Source organism: Adiantum capillus-veneris, chromosome 4, assembly GCF_014529385.1.
Source record: "Adiantum capillus-veneris isolate H3 chromosome 4, ASM1452938v2, whole genome shotgun sequence".
Classification (NCBI taxonomy): domain Eukaryota; kingdom Viridiplantae; phylum Streptophyta; class Polypodiopsida; order Polypodiales; family Pteridaceae; genus Adiantum; species Adiantum capillus-veneris.
In genome coordinates, this window is record NC_140934.1 from 42,455,066 (window position 1) to 42,462,223 (window position 7,158).

General features: G+C 44.1%; 1 pseudogene; it reads right to left on the minus strand.

Moving 5' to 3' along the window:
• Window positions 1-3,994: 3,994 nt before the first annotated feature.
• On the minus strand, window positions 3,995-4,959 carry LOC147459035 (uncharacterized; annotated as a pseudogene).
• Window positions 4,960-7,158: the final 2,199 nt, after the last annotated feature.

The window sequence follows — 7,158 nt, forward strand, 5'->3', positions numbered from 1 at the left end:
AGGAAACGTAAGGACCAGATATACTGTGAACTTGCAGAGATGGAATGCAGCAAGAGCCCTAATATTGACACTCAGGATAAAATATCCACACTGAGACACCAACTTCGTGTGGAGGAGGACCTCACTCTTAGGTATACTACATTCTTTTTTAGAGAATGGTGGGCAGGCAAAGTGGATAAGCCCACAAAATAAATTTTTAAAAATCTAAGAAGAAAACACCTGAGAGAATCCATCCCCTACCTTGTAGGACCCAAGGGAAAAGCCACCAATGAGAACGAAAACCTTGAAATAGCAAGAGAGCACTTCACCCTTTTATTCAGCCCCAAGGAGCAACCGGATAAGGTGGTGACCTTAGCCCATGAGCAAATCAAAAAATGCAGGCCGAGAGTGATCCCCTCTCATGTAGCGATCCAACTCGATTCAGGCCTTTCAGTGTGGGAAATAAAAAGGGAAATTGATTCTCTAAAACCCAAGAAGACTCCTGGCATAGATGGGCTTCCAGCTGAATTCTACCAGACCTTCAAGGAAGTACTCGCCCCCATCCTCCTTCGAGTGTGGGAGGAATCAGTTAAACAGGGAGCCCTACCAGTTCAACTCAACACGGGAGTCATCAAGATGCTACATAAAAAAGTCCCTAAGGAGGTTATCTCTAACTGGAGACCTCTTACCATGTTGAATTCAGCATACAAAATCTTTGCCAAATCCATAGCACTAAGAATTTCCCCAGGCCTAGCAGAGTGGTTGTGCACTGAGCAAAAAGGTTTCATTAAAGGACGGAGAATCATGGAAGCCGTTATTGTTATGTGGGAAGGGATTGAATATGCAAAAGAGTCTCGTCAGGACTTCGTCTTTGTCGAAGTTGATTTCAACAAAGCCTACGACAGATTAGAATGGACATTCATCCTTGACTGCCTGACCATGATGGGCTTCGGTCCAGGCATGATCAGGTTCGCCAAGACTCTTCTGGGTAACGCTCAAGCAAGGGTGGCACTCAATAATGGAATATCAGACCCATTTCCTCTGAATCGCTCAGTACGACAGGGTTGCCCCCTTGCCCCTTTGCTTTTTGCGACCTCGGCGGACTCCCTCAATTGTTTGGTCAAAGCTAAGATGGGAGATGGATCACTCAAAGGAATCTCACTACCGGATGGGAAGACAACAATGCCTTTCACAATTCGCTGATGACACCAATGCTTCTAGGATGTCTGCGGACTTTCTGCTCAGCCTCGGGATCTTGGATTAACCACTCCAAAACTTGAATCAAAGCCTCCCTTTCTCCCCTCCTAAGATGGATCACTGAACAAGGTTGCTCGATCCTAAAAGACAGGGTCATCTTTAGGCTCCTAGGTATTCCATTTGGGTTCAGGGTGTCTATGGCACAGAGGTGGCAATGGGTACTGGAGCGTTTCTCCTCCAAACGAAATCGATGGACAGGATTTCAGGAGAATATTGCAGGAAGGGCACTGGTTGTCAAGCATTTTATTTCATGTTATGTCCTATTCTTCCTCTCCTGCTGGAGGCCACCTGATTCCGAGTTAAAAGAAATAACCAGGGCATGCAGAAACTTTCTATGGTCAAGTGACCCGATGAGGAAGGGCCTAACCAAGGTCAGTTGGGATGTATGCTGCCTCCCCAAGGAAGAAGGTGGTCTCAGCCTCACCAACTTCAGTAGATGGGCAGACAAATTAGCAATCAAACTCGTCCTCAGAGCTTTTGACAATCCCGAGGAGGAGTGGGCCTCATTGCTGTTTAGAAACATCAGCAAATTCAAAGCCAAAGGGAGCAATGGGATGAACCCTCTCCCATGGCTAACAATCTTCTTTAGACCTGCCGAGATAACGCCCAGTGGCTCCCTCCTCCTTAAATCTTTGTGGGGAGAGTGGAATAGGTACAGAAACCACCTTAGAGTCAACTGGGACTCCAAGAATAGCCTTCACCTAAGAGCTCATGAATCAATTTGGTGGTCGATGTCTCCGATTCCCCCCCTTAACCAGGCTCAGAGAAGAATAGCTAAGCGCATTCACAACAAGGGCATTACAACGTGGAGAAACTTGTGGCACAGACTGGAGCACAGGTGACTCTCCCAAACCGAGCTCACAAGCAAGTACAACCTGCAACCCTGGGAGTTATCTTTGATAACTAGCAGGAAATCCCTCTTCCCGAAGGAGTTGGAGCGGACACTTTCGAGCGACCTTGATCCCTCCCTCAAGGCTCTGTACTGGTCTAGTGGGAGTGAGCTGCCTAACCCCCTCACCCTAGCTCCTAGCCTTACAGAACCACTACATGTCTCACTCAACAGAAAGTGGAGGACCTCACTGGACTGTCGCCAATGGACCTTCAAATTCCAGTCAATTTGGAATAGAGGAATCCCAGCCAAACACTCAGTCCTGCTCTGGTTAATCCTCCACAAGGCAGTCTGGACGGGTCACAAGATGAAGCTTGCAGGGTTAGGCGTTGGGCTCTATAAGCGATGCAATAGGGCCGAGGAGGACATCTCTCACCTCTTCATGAACTGCCCCAAAAGTCTAGAAATCCTGGGCTTGGGTGCACTTTAAGTTGGAAACAATTACTGCTTGGTGATTCAGTGTCGTTATTTTTAGTGGTCTGGAATAAGATAAGAGGGAAACTTTTGTGGATTATCCGGTCTGACCGAAATGACAGACTTTTTAACATATCTTACCAGACTAAGAGTCTGAGAGAACTGTTTTACCACTTTTCCTTACAGGTGAATCAACTCAAGCTGGAACAATTATGAAGCTAGTTTCAAGGTACTCTCGAACTGCATGAGTTTCTACAACAGCGCCAATATAAACAAACAGCAAGAGGTGTTGCTTGATGGGTCATATACACATCTACAGAGAATGCTAGATGAATGCCGAACGAATGGGGAAAGATTAAGGAGACTACACAGTAATGATGTTCTGCTTGTCGCCCACCTCCACGAGTTCTTGCTTACCCTCACTGAATAGAACCCTCAACAAGATTACAATTTTGAACACTAAAGATTTTGTATCTATTGACCGAACTATACCCCGAGTGGTAGTCCTTTGTAATTGCGCTTCTTCTTTAATATAAATTTGCTCTCGCCTTTTATGATAAAAAAAAACAAGTGAAAGGGTCACGACGGCTTTCAAAAACAATAAGAAAATGATAAAATTATTAGGTTGAATTAAACTGGTATCAGTGTTTGGGAAAGGATTACCTCAGCTTAGTCTTGAGCCGATTGAAAATCGAAACTAGCTAGCTCCAAACCATGGTAAACGGAAGAAAAAACGATAAACTATGTGAGAAAGTCGTTTAAAAGTTCTGTAAATCTCAAAATTCTTGCTAGTATTTTCGATTTTCTTCTTTGTGAAGAGAAAACTCGATCAACAACCACTTAATAAAAGAGACTTTTTCGAACGTTAACACTGATTTAAATCCAGCTATAAAATGCAAGAAATGTAAAGCCATGTGAAGTTGTAAAATGAAATGTGAAATAAAAAAAACTAATTAAAATATGTATGTGCATAAAATTTATTAAAATTATACAAGCTGAAGCTTCACTTTAGCATTCGAAAACAATAGAATGCAAAAAAAAACATGTGTGTGTGTGTGTAAAATTTACTAAAATTATGCAAAGTGAAACTTCACTTTAACATTCTAAAACAATAGAATGCAAGAAAAATAAAAACATGTCAGAATCGTGAATGAAAGGTAATTCTCCATCATGCACTTAAAACTAGGAAAGTCTCCCTAACCCAACAACACTAAGGGTTTCTTTTTAAAAGCCCAAAAAAAAAAAAAAAAACTCATACACCACCTTAAACAACATAACCACTATCCATTAAAAAAAAGAGAATCCAAATTGAACCATGTACTCCGCAAGAATCAGATGGGTGTCTTGTGTTCATGTCAAAAGTCAAAAGTTTTACAACTTGATGAAATTTCAACTGTACTGTCGATTGCTTTATTGAAGCTAAAAATTCTAGTCTATAATCTCGTTGGTCCTTCATTGTTTAAGGTAAAAGATTTGGGCATCCAAGTTATAAATCCCCTCCTTTTTATTTTCAAAACTCACACTAGTGAATGAAATAAATTACAAAGTCATAATTTTACAAAGAAAGTCCTCCTTGAGGACACCATAGAATTCGACCATACCATATGACACAAAAAAAACCAAAGTCTTGGATTGTACAAGGAGCCACAACCTTGATACATAATAAACCATACTAAACGTATTTGTCGATGATACAAAAGGCAGAGAGGATGCCACCATGTAGAGAGGCTTTCATCACAACCCGCCATGTCCACCAAGCCCACATGAACCACCACATATAATAAGCAAATCGAACACAATGCCGCATGGGTGGTACCCAAGTCCCCATCACCATCCAACCAACCGGGTTGCCACCATGCCGATAATCCTGCCACAACCATCAGCATGCCCAGCCAAGCCGCATCAAAGCCAGATCAGAAGACGAAATCTGCAAACTCGAAGGACCCGCAGTTGTAGAATCCCCGAAGCCATAAGCTCAAACTAGCACAACCCGAACATGCCATTTGGGGGAGCCTTGCACCTTCAAGTAGCAGATCGACAATGCCACCAAGATCAGCAGACCTGTCACATCAGAAGATCCCGTCATCGAGCCAGCCGCCAAGAGCAGATTGCAAGACAAGGTAGTGTTTTCCTCCATTGAGGAGGGGAGTGCTGCCAACCCCGAGGCGATGTGGCCTCCCTTTGAGGTAGGCAAGGGCCGGCAAGGGTCCCCTCCCCGGAGACTCCCCCGACCTCCTGCATGTAGGTCCCACACCTAGCAGACGCGAGCCCACGATGCCCAGCATCCTCGCTAGCTCTGAAGTGACTCCCGCCCCTTGGACCAAACGCTCCGAACCCTCCCTGGTTCATGCGTGACCGCCAGAGCTGGCGGCAGGGCAGCAAAGCTAGGGCACATTGCAAAACTATCCCAATTATAAATCCTAGTAAGTTTCTCCCACAGAGTGTGGTTGTCTAACACTTAGCCCGTCAAAGTCCAAGGTCGCGGTGTGGTTGTCTAACACTTAGCAGTTGTCTAACACTTAGCCCGTCAAAGTCCAAGGTCGCGCTGTGGTTGTCTAACACTTAGCCCGTCAAAGTCCAAGGTCGCGGGGCAGAAGATCTCGGCCACTCATCTACTGTCCATTACTGACAGTAATTTCAGCATGGGCCATCAGATGTGAGCCAAGTCAGCGGGCGTAATCACGCATGGCAATGATTGGCAATCATTTTGCGACACGTTAGCATGCCGAAAAATAACTACCTGTACTTGCGCTGCAGCACTGCACGTGCTCATCGTCAGAGTCCAGTGCTTGGCCCCACTCCCCTAGACCTTGACAGCCGGGGAACCCTCATAAAAACTGCTCCAGGCATGGCTCACGGCTCCTGGCTCCTCGCCGGTCGCCATGGGGTCGCAGTTTTTACGAGGAAAGGCAAGTAAAAGACCTTTCCCTACCCCTTAAAAGTAGCTTACATTAATTTGCATACACCACAATCGTCTAATTTATTATTATTTTTAGCCATACTCACAATTAGAGAAATTACGTTAACGTGAAAAGAATACAATTTCCCTTTAGCACACATGTGCAGCCTTGGGGAGGCCAGGATTCCAACAGAGGCTTGTACACAAACATAGATACAAAACAGCAGTACGTGAGAAACCTACCCTCTTGAGTGTTCTAAGTATCTCAATGCATGAATCCATTCTACATCCTTGTTTGATGAGACTCTAGGTAGAAAATCTAGTAATTTGGGTGCACACCAAAATGGCCTGGCTTTGGAATCCACGCCCTCCCAAGATTAGGTCATCAGTAAAGAAGATGATCTTCCAAGTACTATGTGCCTATTTGCAAACCTTGGCGGCCAGTCCCACGTGAGGTGGAACACTTGAAGAATAGATGAAGGTGGTCTAATATCTTAGCCTAGATATACATGAGCAAGGAGTACCAAATTTATGGCACTACACGTGTCACACATGCGAACATCTAGTTAATTCTAAAAGGTTTTAAAAGGCTTTACAAATGCCTAGAAGAATTTGGAAGGTGTAGGGAATGGTCGTTTAGTGACCATTTTTCCTAATGAGAGAAAATGACGAAGATCGAGAGCATTGATTAAGGGAATGCTCACTAAGCAACCATTCTCGGCCTTCAAGGTCAGGGAAGGGGGCTAGCAGTGTGATGAGGTTGGCCACACAACACTATAAAGTGGCATACATGCCATTATTTTGAACATTGTGTTGCCATGCAATGATTGGCAATGATTGGAAGAGAAAAGCCTTTATGTTGGATGTTGAACATTGGACACGACTTCCAATAATTGGGTCAAGATGGATGGCCAAGATGGCCTAATTCCCAACCCTCGACCTTGAAGATTTTAGAAGGATCTGAAAGGTTCAAGAATATTCTAAACGCATTGAGAAGATTTTAGAAGTTCAAGAAGATTCCAGAAGTATCTAGCAGGTTTTAGGGTACAAGAGCAAGTTACAGATGTTTTGTGTAAAGCTAGGGGGTTTGCAAATCGAATCATTTTAAATATTTAAACATTGTACTAGAATCCTCATGAAAAGGCAAATGAGATGACACCATGTGTTAAGTATGGACCTTGATTCAACCCTTGTAATTGTTATTCTAAAAAAACGCACATTTGCAAGGCCCCCGTTATGAGGAGAAACCTTCATGCAGGAGAAAAGTCACTCATCAAAAAACCAAAAATTTATGCCCGGTCAAGAGAATGAATCTTCCTACTTGCCAAAATATCTTGGTCAGATGGCGGATAATGATCAGAAATTAACCAAAAAATGACTAGTTGGTGGCCGGTCGGGTTGGTAGCCCAAAGTCTATGGCCGCTGGCCAAATTCAATCATTGGTGGTCGATTTCAAGGCAGACTTGTCTACCCAAGGGAGGCTACACATAGGTGCATAGGGGAGTTCTTCTTGGACTTATCTACACTAGACTGGCTACACATGGTTGTCTCTCATGAGAGAGGGCAACCCATAGAGGCTCTTTTTGGCCTATACAAGGAGGCTTCTTCTACACATAAAATGGTTGTATGGTAGAAAGTGTGTGAGGTGGTGTAAGAGAGTGAAGCGAGGTGGGGGTTGCATTAAGGGTGGCTAATCCCTTTGTAACTACTTTTGGTTTGA